The sequence below is a fragment of the Schistocerca piceifrons genome, chromosome 11 (assembly GCF_021461385.2).
Source record: "Schistocerca piceifrons isolate TAMUIC-IGC-003096 chromosome 11, iqSchPice1.1, whole genome shotgun sequence".
Classification (NCBI taxonomy): domain Eukaryota; kingdom Metazoa; phylum Arthropoda; class Insecta; order Orthoptera; family Acrididae; genus Schistocerca; species Schistocerca piceifrons.
The window spans coordinates 95,458,650-95,482,935 of NC_060148.1; the positions used below are offsets into that span (position 1 = coordinate 95,458,650).

The 24,286-nt window shown below is 41.0% G+C and overlaps 1 long non-coding RNA gene across 1 annotated transcript; it reads right to left on the minus strand.

Annotated features, from left to right (window-relative positions):
- Window positions 1–2,312: 2,312 nt before the first annotated feature.
- LOC124720287 lies at window positions 2,313–15,650 on the minus strand. Its single transcript, XR_007006114.1, has 3 exons — window positions 15,523–15,650; window positions 5,102–5,184; window positions 2,313–2,814 (listed from the first exon to the last, which is right to left on the minus strand). It is a non-coding gene; the product is annotated as an uncharacterized LOC124720287 (long non-coding RNA).
- Window positions 15,651–24,286: the final 8,636 nt, after the last annotated feature.

The following is a 24,286-nucleotide window of genomic DNA, read 5'->3' on the forward strand; positions in this document are numbered from 1 at the left end:
GGCTTCTACCAGTTTTTCCATTCGTCTATAAAGAATTCGCGTTAGTATTTTGCAGCTGTGACTTATTAAACTGATAGTTCGGTAATTTTCACATCTGTCAACACCTGCTTTCTTTGGGATTGGAATTATTATATTCTTCTTGAAGTCTGAGGGTATTTCGCATGTCTCATACATCTTGTTCACCAGATGGTAGATAGATTACTTATGTATGACTACCCTATAAAAACCTTGCATATTGATCATTAGTGAAGTAAGTAGAGATCTTCATGGTAGGCCATTTTGTAGGCTATGAGGACAGTGTGATCTGAACATAGGCTTCTAGTGCCACATACCTCTGAAGACCCACTGAGTACTTCGACTCCATGCCTCAGACAGTAGCTGTAGCATTGTGTTTGGAAGATATAGATCAACATGTTATTAATCAGGTGTGTATTCTGTTTGGTGCATGTAATTTAGGTGTAAATATTAAGAATACGTATGTCTTAATTCAACAGGGATTAGTGTGTTTTCACTTTCAGTTGTCAGAACATGGTATCGTGTATGGTTCACTTATTCTGTAAGCAGCAATGAATAAGAACTTTCATTACATTACAACTGAATTATCCAGTATCAACCTACAATTACGTACTTAACCAACCTACAGGAAAAATAAAGAATCAATTTGATGAGCAGCAATAATGAAAATTCATGGATGGAACAATACTTAAAATAAGGTGTAGGTCATCAGAGATGTGAGGCACAGACTCGTGCAACAGAAAAGCAGTTAACACTTTTCTGCTGTTGCGCACATTCCAAGCAGAGTTTTTCTGGTGGAAAACCACACCATCACAGATATTCATTGCTGCTTTCAGAATGTCTGCACAGACCTGGCAGTGAACAAAAGCAAAGTGAGTCATTGAAAAATGCGTTACATCAATCCCCCCCCCCCAGATATTTCTCTGTTTTGTTGGTTATCCCTTCAACAGTCTACTCTCCAATTTGCTCGTTCCTAATCTGGGTTTGGCAGGTGCAACATTTCACTGTTCTTAGAAATATCATTTCACCTGCTGGCATTTTAATCTTATCCCCATGTGTGAGAACCCAGCCGAGATCTCACTGCAATAATTTTAGGCAACTATTTTTGTTTGCTTTCAAACTGTTCTTTAAGGTTCTCTTAATAGTGCCTCATATATACTGAAACTGATGAAGTTTGTTGTTCATATCTCTATTATGGTGACAACCTAATTGATTTCCCAAACAATTAAAACTGTTGACTTGCTAAATCTTTCTGTTATTGACAATTTTTATCCTTTTGGCTCAACTTCTTTAAATACCATTACCTTCTTTCTATTAATTGAGATTTCCATGTGTTCTTAGCCCACCACATGCAACTTAGGTATGGGACATTGTAATTTCATTTCATCACCAAACACAAACACTGATCGTCTGCAAAATGCAGACATTTATTGTCCCATACTCTGGTATCTGTAACTCAGGATGTCCTTGTTTCTATATCTGACAATGTCATCAATGTAGATACTGAATAACTTCAGTGATAAACTGTCCAACATCCTGACTCACAGTGTTGTGATCAGGCGACACTAATTTTGTCTCACCACAACTGAGTGTTCTTCAAACTCTTTCGTGCTGTGGCACATCAAACTAACACATGAAATATTAGTTCACTTTATTAGATAAATGAATAAAGATTTACTTACCTTTGACACAGTTCTTTGCCACTGGAGTTCTGGATAATTCACAACTGCCTTAGACTAGGAAAGCATCACTTGAACTATTTAACAAATTTTCACAAGCTGTAATATGGTCACAAATTGAACAGTGACCCGAATATTGAATAAATTCCTTCACCTCATGTCTATGGTCACTAATTTTATTGTCACCGGACTACCGGTTTCAGTCTATAAACACATCTTCAGATCTATTTTATAAAAACATGTCCTAATAAACAGGAGCCATAGTGGTATTGTCAAATGCTACACACAAAATCAGTGGCAGCATTGTCAAATATATATAAATAATAGTGTATACAAATCTTTTCTTCAGTGCTGCTGACAACATGACTTGTATACACTATAATTTATATACAGGGTGTCCCAAAATAATGTACTTTCTCTTTGAAACAGAATACCTCTAATTAAAGGTGACAGAAATACAATTTTTATGGGTAATAATTTAGAAGGTAGTGAAAAACAATGCTTTCTTTCATTTCAGGATTGTCAGTAAACATGGCATTATCGTTTGAACAACAGAAATGGATGCTAAAGTGTTACTGGGTCTATGTATTGTTTGGGTAATGACATTTCTCTAGTATGTTTTAATATTATAATAATTTATTTACATCAGTGCTTAGTACACCAATTTACAATTTTCAGGCTATTCCAGTACATATAAATATAGCATTTTAAAAAGGCATATTTATGAAAATTTGAGACATCCATGTCTCATGTAATTAAATAAGGATTACAACAGCAACAAAATCTTACAATTTTGACAGTCATATTTTACACAACACAAAATTAAAGTAAGGCCTCACAGCTATCAGTAATTCACTCAGCACTACGTTTGTGAACACGGGTCTGCAGGCTACGGCCATGGGAGCACCTAGATCAGGTTGCCACTATTTCTTTCAGTCGTCTCCCCCTACGTTCGGGAAGTCAGGCTGAAATCCTGTTTTTTCCTCGGTGTATACTTCCGCCTCGACTTATTCAATTTTTTGTGTTTTGCCGGTTATACTTGTGGACTTTTAGGCACCACAGTACGACCAGCCTGTTAATCGGTGGCTTTTCCTGGCCGGTATGTCCTCTGCACAGGAATCTGAAAAATATCCTGCATTAAACATAACTTGTAATTTTCTACAATTCCTTGTCATTTTTGAGTTTTTACTTGCTATTTTATTCTCTGAAAGTTGCTGTGCATTCTAGCTATTGACAAACGGAAAACATATACGGCGGAGATGTCGAGTCAAAGATAGGCACGACGAAAAGACTGCTACACATGTAAGCTTTTGGCCAGAAGGCCACCTTATGAAGTAGAAAACACATGAGCGCAACTCACACGTGCACGACCACTGTGGTCAGAGCGCAGGTGCAACTGTACCTGATGGCAGAGGTAACTTGGCGCAGGGGGAGGGGGCAGGATAGCAAGGTAGGGGTGGAAGAAGGTGAATTGCTTCCTATGGGAGGGTGAAAGGGCATGGCAGGACTCCTGGCTGCAGTCTGCAGTCGGGAGGCTAAGTAGTGGGTAAGGGGGAGGGGGGGAGGGGAAGGAGAGAAGTAGAGCAGGGGGAAAAAGATTAGTGGGGGCCTCAGTGGAATACACGGCTGTGTAGTGTTGGAGTGGGTGCAGAGACTGGGACAGGTAAGTGGATGACAGGGACTAGTGAAGAATTGGGGTTTATTAGTATCATAACATACATAATGTGGTCGAATTAAGTCAGGTGATGCTGAGGGAATTAGATAAGGAAATGAGACACTTAAAGTAGTAAAGGAGTTTTGCTATTTGGGGAGCAAAATAACTGATGACGGTCGAAGTAGAGAGGATATAAAACATAAGACTGGCAATGGCAAGGAAAATGTTTCTGAAGAAGAGAAATTTGTTAACGTCGAGTATTGATTTAAGTGTCAGGAAGCCATTTCTGAAAGTATTCGTATGGAGTGTAGCCGTGTATGGAAGTGGAACATGGACGATAAATAGTTTGGACAAGAAGAGAATAGAAGCTTTCGAAATGTGGTGCTACAGAAGAATGCTGAAGATTAGGTGGGTAGATCACATAACTAATGAGGAAGTATTGAAGAGAATTGGGGAGAAGAGGCGTTTGTGGCACAACTTGACAAGAAGAAGGGATCGGTTGGTAGGACATGTTCTGAGGCATCAAGGGATCACAAATGTAGCATTGGAGGGCAGCGTGGACGGTAAAAATCGTAGAGGGAGACCAAGAGATGAATACACTAAGCAGATTCAGAAGGATGTAGGTTGCAGTAAGTACTGGGAGATGAAGCTTGCACAGGATAGGGTAGCATGGAGAGCTGCATCAAACCAGTCTCAGGACTGAAGACCACAACAACAACAACATACATAATCAAAAATCATTTGATTCAGGTACAGGAGACATCAAAAGTTTGGTAAAATTTACCGTAAATTTAGAAAGCTGATGTTTACATACAGCATAATAATAATAATAATAATAATAATAATAATAATAATAATAATAATAATAATAGTATCTAAAAATCTAACACTAAATTACCCTAGCTCAAATTATCATGTCATCCTCTAAAAATTCTTCTATCAAATAGTAGCATTTCTCTCCCAGAGTCTAATGTAGCCTTATTTTTAGGATCTCTGGCTAAACATTAAATATATTCTTGCTCATTAATTTGTTATATATTGTCATCCCCATATACTATGGAGCCCGTTCATATAATTTCAATTTGTGTGGGAAGCATAAAATTATTTTTATTTCTTGTGTTGTATGTGTGGTTAAAATGATTTTCCTCAAATTTTTGCCTGCTGTGTAGGAAGCTGGTTTCATAAATGTATGTGGAGAGTACAGTTAGGATTTGCAGTTGTTGAAATAATGGGCAATAAGATTCTGTTTTCTGTGTGGTACACATATCTGATAATTTTTTTCTGAAGTTTCAGTATACGAGATACTCTACTCTAACTTCCCCAGAAAATTTTACCATACCTAACAACAGATTCAAAATAACTATGGTATGCTATTTTTTGTGTACTCTTGTCGGTAGAATTTGCAATTATGTGCATTGCAAATGCAAAACTGCTTAGTTTATTTGATAAGGAGTCAATATGTGTGTTCCAGTTCAAGTTCTTGTCCATATTTACTCCTAGGAATTTGACAGTGTGAACTTCCATAAGTTGATTATTGCATAGTATTTTAAGCTCTGCACAGTTTGAGTGTTTAGTTTGGAAATGTACCATATGGGTTTTTGCAATATTCAGTTTCGCCCATTTAACTGGAACCAGTTTTCTAGGGTATCCAGTGTGCTCACAATGAAGCTTGGAATTTTTTCTGCATCACCATCTCCAATTGAGGCCAGAAAGGCTACAGGAACACGGAATGTGTTGCAGGGAGAGTTCTCACCTGGAGAGTTCAGAAAAGTGCGAGAGTGGGTGACGAAGCACAACTTCTTGCTGTTATGCCCCAGCACTGGTCAGACGACAACCCTGAAAACAGACAAAAAAATCTTCTTGTGATTGTTTCCTAACTAACGATATAAAGCTCATGTAGTGGATAATGACTGTTTATAATCCATGCATCAGTCTTAAAACACTGGAATGTACAATTAACAACTTGGATATATCTTCAAGGATCAATCAACTTCAAGTCCGAACTAACTGAACCGTTTTACATTGAATACCCAATATGTACTTGAATTGTTGAGAAAGCCATGCCAGGCTCCAGGATGGGCTCCATACTGTGCTGCACGACATGGAGAAAGGACTCACTGTGCGATGACATAAGCATTTTGTAAGGAGACCTTGTCATATCATCACATGATACCCAAGAAGTACCTCAAATGTAAAAGTTAACACCAAATGAAAACAGCATCACAGTAATATCTTAACTACCAAACACCAATTATATTTTAGCCAAACAGTCTGAAATATCTGCACTTTGTCAATTGCATAAAACCAGGCTTGTCCTTTTTTAAACACAAAGCTAGCCAAAGTTGAAGCCAGGAGAGTTACAGGAATGTAGGACATATTGTAATCAGAAAAGCCAGTGTTGGTAGGAAGGATACAGAGATGCAGGCCGTGAAGCAGTCATTTAAGTGAAGCACATCATGTTGGGCAACACGTTCAGCTGTCTCTCAGCCACAGTTAGTCTGTGGCCATTCGTGCAGACTGGCATCTTGTCGATTGTCACGCCCATGTAGATTGCACTACAGGGGTTGCAGCTTAGTTTGTAGATCATGTGATTGCATTCACATTTAGCTGTGCCTCTGATGGGATAGGTGATGCTTGTGATTGGACTGCAGTAGCTGGTGATGGGAGGATGTATGGAACAGGTCTCACATATAGGACTATTGCAGGTATGTGAGCCACGAGACGAGGCTCGGTCGGAGCAGGGACGGACGAGATTATTGTGTCGGTTCAATGGGTGGCAGGATATCACTGTGGGAGGGGTGGGAAGGATAGTGAGTAGGATATTCCTCATTTCAGGGGATGAGAGGTAGCTGAAACCCTGGCAGAGAAAGATTCAATTGGTCCCAGCCCTGGGTGGTGCCGAGTGACAAGGCGAGTGCTCTTTTGTGGCCGGACAGCGGCTATGTGGGGGGTGGTAGTTGACTGGAGAGACAGCACCACACATCTGTTTCTGTACAAGGCTGGGACAACGCTTCCTATCAACACCAGCTTTTCTGAATTGCACAGATGGGAGCTCCCCCTGGAACATATCCTCTGTCCCCGTAACTCGCCTGACCTCGGCCTTCACCAGTCCCATCCTCCACCTACTTATCACCTTCCCTACCCCCACTGCAGCACTATACAGCCTTCTATTCTGCCAACAGTCAGGTGCAGTGGGAGTCCCAGACCGGCTACAGTGGCCAGAGACAGTTGTCACACCTACGTGTGTGAGTTGTCTGCCTGTCACGCAGTGTCTCCTCTATACGGTGCGTAGGAAGCTATTTTTCATAAAATAGTTAGTCCATTTTGGACTTTCCACTGTTTAAAAAGATATACGGTTCTACGCTAAATCGTTTTATGGGACGAGGGAAGGAGGCATCGATCACGTGATCTCAACATCTTACTACAAAATGATGCTTTGAAATAGTGCTTTGCATGAGAAACATTAGTGGGCAGCTTTAGACCTTAAAAATACAACTGTTAAAATATATATTTTTAGAGAAAAAAAGGTTGTGGTTACTGCAAGTGAGGATCAGATGACCCTATCTATATACGAGTCACTTATTTTTTGCTAATTTTTTCTGTCAACTTGTCCCATTTATCTCAAAAACTAACTCCAAAATTGATAAAACTTGCTGGTTTTATGTTCTAGACAACAAAGTTTCATTATTGTCTAAATCGGCTATTCGTAGCAGGTGTGCGCTAGATTCCAATGTGTAAATCGGTTGGCAATGACGTCACCAGGGGGTAGGCAACGCCAGTGGACAGTCCATCGCGGCGAGTGAATATTTAACTTCTGCAAACGTGAGATGAACGCAAAACATGGATGTTGGAGTCTTGAGCAAACGTGGCCCAATCTGTGGCTGCAGATAACAACTGCAGACAAATTGTGGCCTAGAAATTGCAACAAATTGGTGTGTAAACTATGTCAGATTCGCCTGTTTCTTCAGAATCTGAGCATTTGGTTTCAAGCTAAACTTCACAGAATTCACGCTTGAGAGACAGAAAACTGCACATTCTGACATTATATACATTTGATAATACAAGGAAATTCTGCACTGATCCATGGTCTTTCGATCAATCTGGAATGTTTTTGGGGCAAAAGAGAACCAGACATTAGGAAAAAGTGCACCAATCATACTTCAGTAAAGAAAATATAAACTTATTCTTTTGTAGATTTGAAGTAAACTGGCCACTGGATCATTGTATTAAAATTATAAAAAATCTTTAGACATTTCTTGAAAATTTCGAAGGGTGATAAAAGCAACAAATTAAATGCCACATAAAAAATTCATTCTTTATTTTACATCATAGCTGGCAGTCCACAAATATCCAAAATTAAGCTTGGTGACATATCCTTATATCAGAAGACTTCAATGAGCTTTTTAAAAACAGTTTTTATAAATATATCAAAATTAAATGTGGATGTAAGTGGTTACTTAGATAATGTCCATAACTTAAGTTTCAATCAGGATAGTACACAAATTCTAATGAAATTTGAAAGCATTACAGCTAAATATTTAGAAAACTAATATTATCTTTATAAAATAAAAACTCTTCTGGATGAAATGAAATACCCACTAAAATAATTAACACAGCTTCTAGCACAATCTCAGACCCCTATACCAATTAATGGCTCAGTCTTTCGAAGAAGTAGTTTCCCAGATGCTCTAAAGTATATAGTAGCAAAGCTGTTATTCAACAAAGGCTTGAATGAAGCTGTAGAAAACTACTGAAAATCCAGGATGGAATGTAACAGTACGAGAGAAAGAAAGTTGCTACTCACCAAATAGCAGACATGCTGAGTTGCAATAGGCACAAGAAAAAAATTCACACAATCTTAGCTTTACACGCATGCACCCACGCAAGCGCAACTTGCACACATGTCTGCAGTCTCAGAGAGCTGAAACTACACTGCCAACAGTTTGTGTGTGTGTGTGTGTGTGTGTGTGTGTGTGTGTGTGTGTGTGTGTGTGTGTGTGTGTACTGCTGGTAAAGGCCTTAATGGCCGTAAGCTATGATTGTGTGAATCTTTTTGTTGTGCCTATCGCGACTCAGCATCTCCGCTATATGGTGAGTAGCAACTTTCTTTCTCTCGTACTGCAGAAAACTACTGACATTTAGGTCTTCTATCATCTCAAAACTATCTGAAAACTTGTTGCAACTCTCGTCTAAAATTTCATAGCAAAATCAAGAAGTGAGGTGGCACACTGGATTCATTTTTTGGAGGATAATGGTTCAAATCTGTGTCTGGTCATTCAGGGTTAGGTTTTCCATGATTTCCCTAAATCACTCCAGGCAAATACCAGAACAGTTCCTTTGAAAGGACACAACCTATTTCCTTCCCTGTCCTTTCAACAGTCCAAAATTGAGCTCAGTCTCTTATGACCTCGATGCCTTAAGGCTGTAATCTTCCTCGGCTTCTGTAGTTGTGGGGCAGGGGTGGGTTCTAGTATCCTTGTCTAGGGCTGAGGATTAGGCTATGTAAGTTAATCCCAGTTTTGGATACCATGAACTTATGGTGTGGTTTGTATGATTTTGTCTTTTTTGCAGCTTCTATTTTTTTTTTTTGTAGTGTTGGCTCTTTAACGTGTTGTTGTATTTACTATTGAATTTTAAGTTTGCCTCCTCCCCCACACCCAAAAAATGTTTCCCATGGTTGTTCCACTAATTTCATTGGGTTTAGCCACTGAATTGGTTCGCATGTTATTTGCACTTTTGCAGGTGTTAGGATCAATGTTTTGGTGGCCATGTTGGATACACTCAAAATACAAGTTTTCAGCACGGTGAAGTCCCTCATCAAAGTAGATGAGTGATATCCCAGACTCCAGTAAGCCCAAGAAAATTACATCCCAACCTTGTGCAAAAATGTCATTCAGTAACTGTATTTTTAAATAATGATACAGCTTTCTTTGCTGGCTAATGTAACTAACTTGTACTGATGGCTATAAATTAAGATTAAGATTAATTGTAGCTTTCTTTGACACATTGTGTCTCCATTAGGGCCTATAATAAACAATGGGAAATCCAGGATGGACTAGTGAGCCTGGCCTCGGCAGACAGAGACTGTGGTCTTGTGTGTGTAATTCTGATGAATGTGTTTTCGGCTAAATGCTTATGTGTTTGACAGTCTTTTCTTATGCCTATCTGCAGCTCAACATCTCCTCTATAAGGACCTATATTACTTATACTGACGAGTCCCCTGCACATTAAATCCACAGTTTATATACTGTACATAATGAGAACTTCTGATTCTGCTGTCTAGTGCTTCAGGAATCTTAACGGCACTAAGACAGTGCCAGTCATGTGAGATAATTTTCCACCATAACAACATTGTGGGAATTATTAAATCCTCCATTGCACAACAACCCACTAACCCAGTGTTCAGTCTGAATTCTAAAATGGGTGGTACACATCAGTGTCCTAGAGAGTTCACTGCTGAATTTATAGAAATACACAGAAGTCACAAGCATTAATGGAAAGTTAAGGGCATGAAATACTGTGGTTGGGTAAGAAGGCATCTGCCTATAATTAATGCAGAAAATGAAAGCAGCTGTCTCAGTGACAAACGAGGCAAAAATAAAATAATCATTAACTAAAATTTTTAAAAAAATTATTTGGGCACTGTTTGCCACAAAGAGCTAAATAATGAAATCGGAGGTACTTTAGGTGTCATCATGAGATCCTCCTCCATAACAGTGTATTTAGCTTTGCTTGGACAGGAGTCGAAATATTCCTAGTCTTTATAATTATCCCTGCTGACAGAAATCTTAACAGCACTATCTTCCCAGTCATATGAGATGTAACTTTCCCAACTGTTTTCCACCATAATAATGTGGTGCAATGGGTGGGCTTAATAATTCCCACAGAGAGCCACTAATCATTTATTAGACAACCTAAAAGTTGCACTGCAAATATTGCAGGAATGTACAAGTGGGTGATGTGCAGTTTTCAGAGAGTGGATTGGTAGTCAGGGGCTCGTACTGTTTGCCAATAAACAGATCGTAATAACACATAGCAAGTATTTTTTGTGCAGACGTACACCGTTTTAAACAGAACAATGCGTGTTGACATTCACAAACTAAAAGCATGTCAGTGGTGTTTGCTGCAGGATTCTAGTTCGAGTCATCTACGAGCTATTGCATTCTGAGAAGTTCTCACACTGATAATTGTTTGTGATTTTCAACCTGCGTAGTTGCTAGGTACAATGTTACATTTTCTTACAGTGTGCAGGGCATTGCAACTTGCTAGTCAGTGCGTGACAGTACAAGCAGAAGGTTGAATGCTGGGATTTACCAGTGCAGAAAAAACCAACATGCTCATGTTGTATGGAGAGTTAGGAAGAAGGCAGTTCATTCTTGTACGGCACATGCGGTAAGACATCCAAACAGATATCAACCACCTTGGCAATTATTTATGAACCTCTTCAACCATTTACGTGAAACTCATACTGTAGCACCTAGACAGTGCAACAGAAGGAAACAAGTGATGACAGAAGAGAAGAAGAGTAATGTTGTTGCTGCTGTTGCAGTCGATCTGCACATTAGCACCTCTGCAATCGCACAAGGAAGCAGTGCGACTCGGGCAAGTGACCTGTGCATTTTCCATCGACATAGGTCCCATCACCATCCCTATCACATCCTCTCCCTCAATAGCTGCATAGAAATGAATCTCGTTAACCTCTGTACGTGGGCTCTGAGACAGGACACTTCAAATGTATCATATCTTGTTTATTGATGGCACCACATTTATCAATCACGGCCAGATAAACTGTAGGAACATGCTCTATTGGTCTGCTGACAATCCCCGTACACTTCGCCGGGTAGAAAGTGTCTGTGAAGTGTAAACCTGTGGTGTGATAGAATGAACCACGAGCTCATAGGCCCGTTTTTCATAGATGGAACAGAAGCCTAACAGATGATATTTATGTCTGAAGGTACATTTTTCGTAACTTGGAATAACAAAAGCACTGCAATATCGTATTTATCCGCCAACACTGGGCAAGCGACTTGTCTCCCCTATACGGGAATATACATAACAGATGTACGAGTACAAGTTGCAGACACACAGTTGATGACATATAGGCTACGATGTCTCTGTCGACAAAGCTTTCCAGTCCAGACACGTTTGACACACCTGTACCACCACGTACAATTGATACTGTTAACCAGCCATTACCATGTGAAAATGTGCCATTCAAATCAATGCTGAAATTCAGTCTGCAACCACAAAAGACAGAAGGTCCATCTAGCAATGAGTGTGCGGCGACAGATTTAATTGTATTCTTCTTCTTGTCGGCGGCGGCTGTTGACATTTCCACGTCTTCTATAGTCTTATGTAAGCGAGCGATAAGCGCCTTCGCGCCATTCGCGCTGCTGCTGTCGCACACGCAACTGCATTGAACGCTGCCAAGATGCCGTATAGAAGGCGGTGGAGGCGTCCTTGTAGTAACTCCTGTTGACCAGTCTCATTTGGTGTGATTGTGAATGTATCCACTGTCTTGTACACTGGTAGTCTGCTCCTCCCGTAGTATCTTCTGCGGCAGTACGGCATGGCTGTGTGCTTCGTGCGGCTGCCTCGAGTCGAATGAGCATGCTGCTGCCTCAGAACAGGATGTACTTCCCGCCCCCCACCCGTGCGCGCAGCGCCAGAGCGCCTTATCAGTCCCGATTGCGCAACCGCCAACTTGATTTTCCAGCAACACGGGCCTAGTAATACTAGGGCCCGTGTTGCCCGGCTGCCTCGCTCAGCGGCTAAGTCCCCTTCAAGGTCACCCGCCTTACAAAGCGTTATGCACACAGCCATTACGCTTTGTAAGGCGGGTGACCTTGAAGGGGACTTGGCCGCTGAGCGAGGCAGCCGGGCCCTAGTATTACTAGGCCCGTGTTGCTGGAAAATCAAGTTGGCGGTTGCGCAATCGGGACTGATAAGGCGCTCTGGCGCTGCACGCACGGGTGGGGGGCGGGAAGTACATCCTGTTCTGAGGTAGCAGCATGCTCATTCGACTCGAGGCAGCCGCACGAAGCACAGTCTAGCTGTGAGTTATACTTAGATACCCAAAATCGTGATAAGCAGAAAATACAGGTTCGAGTACAGGTCCGGCACAAATTTTCATTGTCGACGTTCCATTATACAGCTGATGGTTCTCCATATTAACCGTGAAAGTCTTTAATGTAAGACAGATTGGGGCTGTAATCAGGTGATGCGCTGGGTATCATGGAATGCTACATCAAACAAACTACAATAACTGTGAATGGATTAATTATTTATCTTTCACCTCCCATAAGGGGAGCTCTCGATATTTCACATTCTTATTGTGATCATCCCTTTGCCATTTTTTAAAAGCTCACTGCCACTGTGAAAGAACTAAACCTATGGGGAAAACCAGGACAAACGTAAGTTATGAACCCTCATTCTCTCATGACCCTTCTAAGCCTAGAATTGTTGGAGCAGTTAGCATTTGAAAGGGAACATAAGACGAGTTCTATCAGACGAGTAAACTCTAGCCTTACCATGTTTGTCAGTTGTTGATAAATGATGCCACTTCTTTGCATGCTTAAAGGAAAGTATGGTATGTATTAGAGAGCAGGATTGGCAGAGGTGCCTACAAACAGGCTTGGATAGAGACCGGCACTATTTGTTAACTGGGCCAGTGTTACTGTTTTACAGAATATTAACTCACAGAGGCCAGCATTATTAATTTATTATGCATGCATAATGCACATACCAAGTAAATTGATCCAGATAAGCTTATTAAGACCATGTTACTATCATGAAACCTCTTCTCATACCACTGACACTTCACAACCCTTCGATGTTTTGTTGCTATAAACGACAGCCTGTGATACAACTCCTTTGATATTGGTACTAATAGAATTATTGAAGTAAGTTTGATTTTGCAGTGTGGCTTTAATGCTCATCAACAGGCACAAATACACCAAATCAAAAACAGCATACACAGATTATAGACTGGTTAGGTCCAATTCCCCCCCCACAAAAAATTTTTAGGGTCAACGGAAGCATCCGATTCCACCCGTCTGCTTTTACCCCATGACATAAGGGTATTCTCTCTCTGTCTCAGTGTGTGTGTGTTTGTGGGTGGGGGGGGGGGGGGGAATTCGTTTGTGGTAAGTAAGTTTTTTTGTCGAGTTGGTAATATTTCGGGTATTTAATGCGTTTTAATTTACGCAGAAATGTTTGAGTTTTTTATTTTTTGACGTATTGTGGTTTTGGTTTTCATAGTTGTAGGTGTTTGTTTTTTGTATCTGTAGTTATAGTTTACCTATATAGGTCAAGGGAAATGGCCGATCCCAATTTTCGTATTTTTATATGTAGGTATAGGTGTTTTGGTACTGTCAGCTGTGGTCAAGGGAAATGTCTGATCCCAATTTCCGTAGTTTTTGCTGTAGGCGTTGGTGTTTTGGTATCTTCAGATGCCGTTGACCTACATAGGTCAAGGGATGTGCGTGATTCCCGTAGATTTTGTAATTCCTGCAGTTTTCATCTTGTGTGTTTTAGGATCGTGGTTTTTTTTCCTATTACATTTAGCCTTTCCCCTCCCTAAACCCCCAATTTCCCGCAGATGTCCCGATAGTTTGTAATTTTGGAGGGTATGTAATTTCGCGTTTGTTGCCTATGATATTATAGACGCCATATTGGAGACGCATAGACTAGACATTTCCGCCATATTGGCGACGCCATGGTTCAAAGCAGACGGGTGGAATCTGACACTTCCGCATTCCCCAATTTCCCGCGGTTGTCCCGATAGTTTGTATATTTGGAGGGAGGTGTTATTTATACGTATTGTCATGTTTGTTGCTGTGTGTATGTAGTGATATCATAAGTGCCATATTCGAGACGTCCAGAAAAGCGAATTCCGCCATATTGGTGACGTCATGGGTCTATGCAGACGGGTCGATACGGACACTTCCGATTTCCCTTTCTATATGAAACTTTCATTTTATATTAGAATATTTAAAAATTATGTTGAATAAAACAAACAGTAGGTCTTAAAATGGCATGCTGAAAAACAGTGGGCCAGTTACCCCGTGCCTCCTTATCCTTATGTTCATATATTAAATTTTGGTATTACGAACAGCCATTTGACACCCCTTCTCATTAAAGAAGCAAAAATTTATTTTATAGGCGTCCTACTCTGTTATTAGTTGGTACTGTAGTCGTGCGAATATTGTCGGGCAGAAGTATCGGCAGCAAAAAGTTATTGCTTGTAGGTCCTGGTCGGGTCACGAAGCTAGCGACAATAGATAGTCACTGGGTAATTTATTGGCGGCATATTTAATTTCCAATTTACTGCGTGCAATATCTCTTCCTCAGCCCAAACTATTCTTTTTTTTACTCAGCACGAAGCATTCACTTCTTTCTGTTCTAATGTAAGGTATTCTACTGCACTCGTGCCGAACAGACATGTAATTTAGGCGATTGTCAAAAATTTGCAATCAGAACCGTTGAAGAACATTTTGCCAAAGTCAGATTTTGCTCCACTTCTACCAGAAATCTTGAGTTTTGACAGTTAATCACTCGATACCTCAAAATTTAAAAACGACTGCTTGTGTTTCTCGTTGGCTAACACTCGGTATTATTTTCGTTTTAATTTTACAGATTTCGCTTGCGTTCTGACACTAAATAGAACACAAAGGGAGACCAAATGGCCGCAGGTTCGAAGGACCCTTGGGAGAGCATCGCACAGATGCTGAAAAAACCTCAACAGGCAGATATTTACAAAGATACACGCAAACTATTCCGCAAAAACCTTTTCGTTTCATAACTAGCTTTAAGTAAGTAATCGAGGAAATATATCCCAAGCCCCTACGTATCTCCCCCATGATGGCCGCGAAGACAAGATGGTCTACTTACAACGCAAAAAGAGGCATTTATGTAATCGTTCTTTCCGGGCTCGTACGTAATCATACAAGAAGCAACCCGAAAAATGCGTTGTACACATCAGCCAAGAATTTCATGGTGGTTTGCAGACTACGGACGTCGATAAAACAAACGTGACCCTTGATGCCAAGTTACATCACAGATTATTCACGTAAATCTCTTCGATTTGCAGAATCATGCACTAAATATCATCATTATTAGCACCATTATACAATTCTTTGGCGTGCTGTTTCTTTACTACATTTAAATTCGTACCTTGAAACGTCTTTGATGCGCAGCGACGCAGCCTCAACGGACGCTCGACATGGACTGCGAAGGATCACCCCCCAATCAATACGTACCTTTCCGCGGTGCAGGGACTCGCTGCGCACAAAATCTGATGCTGATTGGGTGAAATTCGTGACGTCATGAGGACCGCATCGGAGAGCTAACGCCATCTGATGACGTCAGTCCGTACCTTGTATTGACGCCACTCGCAGTCTTTGTTCCGCCTGAGTTTCTATGTTGTAGTTCGTGAACGAACTAATGCAAATTAACTAATCCCGGAAAGGAACTGTTCTAAGCGATCTTTCTTTTAGTAAACTATAGTTCTTTAGTTCGCTTAACCCATCGCTTCCATTATATACTGGGAGCTACAGTGCGCATGCGCGATTCTCCCGTCGCTTGGTATTGAGCGCACTCCGCTAGTCCGCTCCCCCCCTAAAAAGCGTCATGACAACGAACTACGTCGGATCGGAAGACCGAAATCGTTCCGTTAGTTCATTTAGTTTTGTTCATATCCAGTTCCAGTATTCTAGGCCCCACACTCGCATTCAAATTCGTCTCTGCTACATCTAAAACAGGAATGCTTTTCTTGCAATGTTTTAGCAGAAAAAAAAATATTTTGGGCCGTAAAAGTGGTCTTTCTTATTGGTAGTTTCAGATAAAAAGTGAACCATCCATCCCTTCCTGGACTCTGGACCCGTGCGTCCGAACTTCTAAGCAGTGAACGGCGAAATACGAACTGCATTGCATCGGAACCCCGTAAGTGTTCCGTTTGTTCACTTAACAAGGGGAGGCCATGTGTTGGGATCACAGATTTACTTCAAACTTTGTGCACCTTTAGTAGGCCATTAAAACAACACTATGTGGCAAGTAGCAAGGCGCACTACTCTCGAAATTCCAAGAAAATTGCAAGAGAAGTTTTACGCGTCTATTATGTGCCTTATATATCTGCGCGTAGGTAGCAGAGTTGGTGATCAAAAGACCTCCCCCCCCCCCCCCCCCCTCTGCATCAGACCATCCCCTCCTCTGGTTTTAGTTTATGCATCCCAACCTGGGATGTTTACTTCCCATGCACTGGAGTAAATTATATAATTTAAATTTGTGGAACCGAGCACTGAAAGTTTTTAATACAATCTTACTATTAATACTATTATTATGCTCGGTTATTAATTATGAAAAAGTGTTATGTAGTAGGTAAGCATTTCAAAACATTTAGAACTAAGCGACAAGACGACGCACGCCACATTTCCGTAGCATGCCACAATGTTGCAAGACGTCGCCCCAGCGTAAACGAGGCTTTAGAGCCAACTCTGTATTGTATGGTGGATGTGACGTGTTGCGTACGAAACTAAAACCTGCAATCAGATCCAAACGTCGTGGAAAACTGAAGAGGTGTCATCCTGCAGCAAGATGGGGCTCGCTCACATTCTGCCAAACGGACAGCCGACGCAATAAAGGAGTTGAGATTCGAGGTGCTGGAACATCCACCATACAGTCCAGACCTGGCTCCAAGTGATTTTCACACGTTTGGACCCTTAACGGAAGCACTACAGGGAAGAAGATTTGAAAGTGATGAAGACGTCATTGCTGCGGTGAAAAATTGGTTACAGATGCAACCGATAAACGTATTTTCTGATGAAATAAAAAAACTCGTAAAACGTCGGGAAAACTGCACTGAAGTCCGGGGAGGTTACGTAGAAAAATAACGCATGTTTCAGTTTTCTATCATCAGAATAAGTACAGCTTTTCACAAATGTGCCTTTACTTTTTGAATTCCCCTAGTATACCTGTATGTCGATGATTTTGTAAATAAGCTTCACCTATAATGTACTTTTAAAGATATAACAAGGGATGGCTTTTCTGATAGTGCATACGCGTGAATAGTGAGTTTCGGCATTAACATCTATTTATAAATAACTGTTTAACCATGGGTAACGCCACGGTCCAAGCTAGTAACGTATGTAATTTTATTAACCCCCTAAGACATCCCCCCCCCCCACTGGTAAAAGCACAAATCGCACATTGCCTATGACATATCTGAGTGAAATGATCAACAACGAACTTCGACGGATGTCATGTGATGTCCGCTTCGACCAAACACGAACAATAAGAACTAACAAAATGAAAAAAATGTAATTAACGATCTAGCAACGTAAGACGAATGAGTATGAGGCGACGGGTCGATTCCCGCTCAAACTGATTTTTTCTTCCATCACTGTTCATGTTATTTAATTTATATAACATTTCTGAGATAATACACTGAAAAAAACGTGTAGTTGGATGAAGTTTCAATTAATGTTTTCCACGTCAGTATAACAAATACAAGCCGGTAGCGTGTGATGACGGGAGCAGATCCGAGTAATCGAAAATTACTCTTGTGGTCGGGCACACTCTTATCCCTATATTACTGTATGTGAAAAACGTCATTCGCGTCATTATTTAGCGAGATTTGACTTGGGCTTTGGAAGCCTGTCCCTCGTCTCTGGAAATTTAATTACAAATAGAAAATAGTCAAATAAAATGTGAAATTCACTACAACTTCATTAAAATGCACGTGGGTATTTTCATTATGTTACCTCTCAGCTGTCATATAACTTAATGTGGCCAGTGATGAAAAAAATGTAGGCTAAAAAAGAAGTATTTGATTTGTAAATAAAAACCGCCTTTTCTTGCTGAGCTTTAATTTATTTCTGCAAGACGTCATCCACTATTTTTTTTTAACTCTAAGGCGTTTTCCGGGGGGATCTAGAACGGAACAGTTTTGTTTTGATATGTGTTGGTTTTAGATTATCATACAGCAAGAAAACGCGGTTTTTACTTACAAAACTAATATTTTTGTGCTTGCTGCGGAGGATGGCCACGCAAACAAACTTCTTAAAACAGAAGTGTTAGCGGGATTCGAACAGCCGCCCCGCCTACGACTCTTTACCACAGCGCGGACGCTAACCGTTTTTTATACATGTATATACAGGGTGGTCCATTGATCGTGACCGTCCAAATATCTCACGAAATAAGCGTCAATCGAAAAAAACTACAAAGAACGAAACTTGTCTAGCTTGAAGGGGGAAACTAGATGGCGCTATGGTTGGCCCGCTAGATAGCGCTGTCATAGGTCAAACGGATATCAACGGTTTTTTTTAATAGGAACCCCCATTTTTTATTACATATTCGTGTAGTACGTAAAGAAATATGAATGTTTTAGATGGACCGCTTTTTTCGCTTTGTGATAAGCGGCGCTGTAATAGTCACAAACATATGGCTCACAATTTAAGACGAACAGTTGGTTAACATGTAGGTTTATTAAATTAAAAGGCAGAACGTAGGTACATTTGAACATTTTATTTCGGTTGTTCCAATGTGATGCATGTATCTTTGTGAACTTTTCATTTCTGAGAACGCATGCGGTTACAGCGTGATTACCTGTAAATACCACATTAATGCAATAAATGCTCAAAATGATGTGCGTCAACCTCAATGCATTTGGCAATACGTGTAACGACATTCCTCTCAACAGCGAGTAGTTCGCCTTCCGTAGTGTTCGCACATGCACTAACAGTGCACTGACGCATGTTGTCAGGCGTTGTCAGTGGATCACGATTGCAAACATCCTTCAACTTTCCCCACAGAAAGAAATCCGGGGACGTCAGATCCGGTGAACGTGCGGGCCACGGTATGGTGCTTCGACGACAAATCCGCTGTCACGAAATATGCTATTCGATACCGCTTCAATCGCACGCGAGCTATGTGCCGGACATCCATCGTGTTGGAAGTACATCGCCATTCTGTCATGCAGTGAAACTACTTGTAGTAACATCGGTAGAACATTACGTAGGAAATCAGCATACATTGTACCGTTTAGATTGCCATCGATAAAATGGAGGCCAATTATCCTTCCTCCCGTAATGCCGCACTATACATTAACCCGCCAAGTTCGCTGGTGTTCCACTTCTCGCAGTCATCGTGGATTTTCCGTTGCCCAATAGTGCATATTATGCCGGCTTGCGTTACCGCTGTTGGTGAATGACGTTTTGTCGCTAAATAGAACGAATGCAAAAAATCTGTCATCGTCCCGTAATTTCTCTTGTGCCCAGTGGCAGAACTGTACACGACGTTCAAAGCCGTCGCCGTGCAATTCCTGGTGCATAGAAATATGGTACGGGTGCAATCGATGTTGATGTAGCATTCTCAACACCGACGTTTTTGAGATTCCCGATTCTCGCGCAATTTGTCTGCTACTGATGTGCAGATTAGCCGCGGCAGCAGCTTAAACACCTACTTGGGCATCATCATTTGTTGCAGGTCGTGGCTGTCGTTTCACACGTGCCTGAACACTTCCTGTTTCCTTAAATAACGGAACTATCCGGCGAACGGTCCGGACACTTGAATGATGTCCGGGATACCGAGCAGCATACATAGCACACGCCCGTTGGGCATTTTGATCACAATAGCCATACATCGACACGATATCGACCTTTTTCGCAATTGGTAAACGGTCCATTTTAACACGGGTAATGTATCACGAAGCACATACCGTCCGCACTGGCGGAATGTTACGTGATACCACGTACTTAAACGTTTGTGACTATTACAGCGCCATCTACCACAAAGCGAGAAAAGTGATCCAACAAAAACATTCATACTTCTTTACGTAATACACAAATATGTAATAAAAAATGGGTGTTCCTATTTTTAAAAATGCAGTTGATATCCGTTTGACCTATGGCAGCTCCATGTTGCGGGCCAGCCGTCATCTGGTTTCCCCCTTCAAGCTAGACAAGTTTCGTTCTTTGTAGTTTTTTCGTTTGACGCTTATTTCGTGAGATATTTGGCCCGGTCATGATCAATGGACCACCCTGTATACGCCATAGATAAAGGAATAGAAGGAATGGTCTCGGGGGCAAAGTGGACAGGGGTCGTTTTACGAGGCCTGGCCGCTATGTCTCCACCGCCAAGAGGGGTATTCATTTATTTGTTGACATGACTTATCTCTGAAAAAAAAAAAAGAAAACAAAAGTTACACTTCTGTAACGCGCATGCGGCGACGGTTCACCACGGACGCCGTCGCCCCAACATTGTGGAATGTCTTCTCGTAATGTCATGTAGGCTCCGTTATCTGCTAAATTTCCCAAGTGTGAATGTATCAAATTTACCTCCTGTGATGGATAATACAGCTACGGGGTGGATCGTGGAAGATGGTCCGCAGGAAGTGCGAAAAGTATTGGCTGTACTTCAGGTTCTTCACACTAGTACAATGAAGATCGTTTAACCACATGGCTACAACGACTGCTTACTGCTGGTATCTTCGCACACGTAAATCAGTTACATAATAGACGCATAAAACGTCTAGCGATTTTCTCGGAATTACCAGAGCTTACCTTACTACTTGCACATTAAGTTGTTGTAATTGCGTACTAAAGGTGTACAAAGTTTGAAGTAACTCCGTGATCCAAACGTGTGGCCTTCCATTGAAATTCAGATTCCACTTCATTTCCGATATTCTAGGCCCCACAATCGCAGTCAAGTTCATCGTTGTTGCTTGTGAAATAGATATACTTTTGCCGCAGTTCTTTATTGAACTTGCAGCTTCTCTTACAAGGAGAGATCCGTACGGCTGAGATACCGTTGCGTAGGATAGAATTCGAGGTATCAGACACTGATGCCATTCACCCTGGTGGACAAGCAATCGACGAAATGAGATTTCGAAATTTCGCGTGTTGTGCTAGAAGCGTAGTACGAGGCGTGTTTTTTTAAGTAAGTACCGTTTTGAAATTAAAAAAAGACGTGCTCAGATATCTCAATAATTTCATTTTTACATGAAAGCCGGCACCTTAATCTACATTTCTACATAATTTCCGTCAATACTGAGACACTTGTCATAACGTTGTACCAGTTTTTGAATACCCTCCTCATAGAAGTCTGCCGCCTGACTTGTTAACCACTGCATCACCACTGTTTTGACTTCGACATCGTCTTGAAGACGCTGACCGCCCAGGTGTTTCTTCAAGTGCAGGAACAGATGGTAGTCACTGGGCGCAAGATCGGGGCTGTACGGAGGATGATCTAGAGTTTCCCATCGGAAAGGTGTGGTGAGATCTTTGGTCTGATTCGCCACATGCGGACGGGCATTGTCTTGCAGCAAAACGATGTCCTTGCTCAACTTCCATGGACGACTGTTGCTTTGATTCTGGTGTGACGTAGGCCATCCACGTTTCATCGCCCGCAACAATTTGGCTTAAGAACTCATCCCCGTCGTTGTGGTCCCGCTCAAGGAAAGTCAGTGCATTGCCTAAATGTTTGGTTTTGTGCACATCCGTCAACATTTTCGGTACCCAACGTGCGCACAATTTTCGGTAATTCAGGTGCTCTGTCACAATGCCATACGAAACACTACGAGAAACATAAGGAAAGTCATCCCTCAAGGAGGAAATCGTGAAGCGGTCTGTTTTCTCTCACCTTATTGTCCACTTCCTGCACCAAACTTTCATTGACGACCGAAGGATGCCCACTTCGTTGTTGATCGTGCACATTTGTGCAGCCATCTTTAAGTGCTCTCACCCACTTTCTTACCATTCCATCTTATCATTTTCTCCGTAAACTGCACGGATCTCAACGATGAATATCGATCGCTTTTAGCTCTTTAGCACTAAGAAATCCTGTAACAGCCCGTACTTCACAGTCGGCGGGACTCACGATTATCGGAGGCATCTTACTCAGTACACAACGGAAACAGAGAAGAATCAGACTGTAACGGCGTCAGTGCGTAGATTAAGGTACAGGCTTTCATGTAAAAATAAAATTATTGAGATATCTTGGCACGTCTTTTTTTCGTTTCAAAACGGTACTTACTTAAACTAAAACACACCTCGTATTAGCTGTAGTGTTCCAACTAGCAGCATTGCGTTGGGAATAAGATATGTGCGCGACACCCACAAGTCTGTAGGTTTGGAACGCCTGAAGTGCCTCGAATTTTTTTATTTTTTTATTCTTAGGGAAATACCTTTGATCATTATTTTCTTTCATGTAACTGATTTAAATGTCATTTTTTTCATTTCTGTTCCTTTGCAACGTCATCTGCATCGTAGTATCGACCTAGCTTCATTTTTTTCCACTTACCATTCTTCTTGCATTTGGAATCTTTGTGTAAGTGATTTTATCTATTTTTATTTATTAACATCAGTTTAATTTCTTCTGTTTTATCATTTCACATTTTCATTCATCTTATTGAATTCATTATTTCTGCTAACGCTTTTGCTTGAATTTCATTTTATTTATAATCCTTTCTTTCGTTTAAATCTTCATCTGCGTTGTTTCGGCCATAATGTAACAAGCATTTATGGTGCAAATGTTTTTGTGACAATTACAGTCCAAAAAATGAGCATTCGGTAACGAAAACTACATTTTTGACGCCATTACAGAGGCATTATAAACAGATTATTTCGTCTTTATTCTTTAATCGATAGCTCAGCATTTTCAGACATTAAATACTATGATAAACGAATAAAAGTAATTAAAATCACACACACAAAGATTTTGAATGAAAAAGAACGCTTGCAGGTACAAGGAATCATCCGGTTTTACCCCGGACGGTAGCAAAAAACCCCAAGATCATCCCCGGACACCCTCGAAACTAGGACAAATTGGGGAAACCCGAACGTGTGGCAGCCCTGCATATGTGGTATATGGAACAGAGTATCTGGGAACAGTTAACACGCAGTCAGGCAATAGCATGCTTTACAGCTTCTTTCGTTCCTTGAGCCCGAACCACGTCTTCAGGCCGTATCAATATGACGGGGTAAGTTTTTTTCCCCCATATTTCCAGTCCAAGCCATATTTATGAACGACAGTTGCAACACTCCATATTTTTCACCTTTCGTTACGTGGTACTGCATAATTTTTTTTTTGTAGCGCGGTTCGGCGGTCGTTAACTGCAGACAGTGTCTTCAAGACGGACTAACAGTATTTGATACTTAAATGAAAAAGAACGTAACAGGGCTGAACGCAAATACTGCTAAACGCGTATGAGTCAGCCGTAGGGTCGTTTGGGAATTTAAGGAGACACTTAACAACCAAACACGTAACTGTGCCCAAAGATAGGATGAGCAACACGACATCGGAGGGAAGTCCATCGTCTCTTTCACTACAAGAATTACCAAGATCATTGCATTCTCAATCATCTTCATTATCAGCCACATCATCTTACTCAACAACCTTCTCTACTTCGGCTTCTGTATTAGATAGTAAAGCACGTTTCAGGCCTCAGCATCGTCCTTCACAATTTTCGTTGACAGAATTCAGCAACTAATGTGCAGCTGCTTCACATGATATGTAAAGAATATCAGCCCCTTGACATAGTAGATGATCATGAATTTTTGAAAAAATTATATCACATCTTTGCCCTGGCTATATGTTTCCAGCGGAAAATTCCTTTCTAGAAGTTTGTAGTCACAACGGCACTCAGATTTTAATAGTTGAGGTAAAAACTAAATTAGCTGATTCAGTTGCCATGGCACTCACAACAGATGGGTGGATTTCACTGATTAATCAAAGTTTGTGGTTATAACAGCTCATTTTATAAAGTTAAATTCGATTCTGTGCAGTAGTTCATTGGGTTACATTGAATTTACAGACTTTTAGCAACATTACTAAGAAGACAGTGTGAGGAGTGGAACATCGGTTCCAAATTAGTCACAGTTGTGACCGATAATGCCCCAAATTTAACTCCAGCAGTAAGTGATGTTTCAAATTCATTCCATGT